Source organism: Penaeus monodon, chromosome 36 (assembly GCF_015228065.2).
Source record: "Penaeus monodon isolate SGIC_2016 chromosome 36, NSTDA_Pmon_1, whole genome shotgun sequence".
NCBI lineage: Eukaryota > Metazoa > Arthropoda > Malacostraca > Decapoda > Penaeidae > Penaeus > Penaeus monodon.
This window is the reverse complement of record NC_051421.1, coordinates 31,291,534-31,292,538: the sequence shown is the minus strand read 5'-3', so window position 1 is coordinate 31,292,538 and position 1,005 is coordinate 31,291,534. Positions and strand designations below refer to the sequence as shown.

Sequence of the window (1,005 nt, the reverse complement as noted above, 5' to 3'; positions counted from 1 at the left end):
AAGTCATGTGGGAAAATAAAAAATGGGAAATTTAAGGTTTTTTGAAACCTTCAATTGTCCTTTACGAGATGTTAGGGAATTTTACAAACCGGGGCCAAAATACATATTTTTTTTTGTTTTTTTAAACAAGTAAATTTGTTTTTAGTTTTTTTTCCGTCCCAAATTTTTCAACTTTTTTTGTTGGGGTAATATTTTGTTTTTGTACTAAGCAAACTAATTTAAAACTTGTCAAAGCTTTTTTAAAAAAATTAAGGGTTTGGGGTTTAAATTTAATATTCATTTTGTTGTGGTAAAAAAGGCCCCCAATTTAAAACTTTTTTTGCTTTCCCTTTGGGTAATGAAAAAAGAAAAGAACAGTGTAAAAAAAATATTTTGTATTTTTTTGATGTAATTTTGGGGAGCATTTCTATTTTTGTACAGGGAAAACAGCCGTACTTTACGTAAAAACCCAAATTTTATATCTTGTAATCAAAAACATTGAGAAAAAAAAATTGAAAATTTTAGGACGTTTTTCGCTGCCCCCATGGACAATGTTTGGAACAGCCGGGGGGGTTTTTTTGTTGTTTGTTTTTTTTTTTTGTTTATCGGAATGGTGGTTTTGGGGAGATGGAAAATGCTGTTGGGTTTAAAATGACCCACTGAGGGCCCCACCCCGGCGTCTCCCAGCGTCATCCCCGGGGTACTGGGGTCCACCATGCCCCCTTTCCCCCTACTGGTTTTTGTCCTTTTTTTCCCTTTTTTTTCGTTTTGCTCTCTTCTTCTTCTCCCTTTGGGGCCCTCCCTTTCCCCCCTTGGTCTCCCCTCTTCCTCTTTTCCCCTTCTTTTTCTGCCGGGGGTTTCCCTTGGTTCTCTATCCCCCCTTTTGCTTTTTCCCCTTTTTGCTTTCTACCACAAATTTTTGGCCTTCGCCTCGCGGGCGTCCTCCGCTCGCTTTCAATGTCTTCCACACTTCCTTGCTTTTCCCCCTTTCATCATCGGACCAAAAACTGCCACAGGGTCCCCCTC

General features: G+C 38.9%; 1 pseudogene; it reads right to left on the bottom strand.

Annotated features, from left to right (window-relative positions):
* Positions 1-971: 971 nt before the first annotated feature.
* LOC119595629 overlaps positions 972-1,005 on the bottom strand; it is a 12,541-nt pseudogene continuing 12,507 nt past the window's right edge.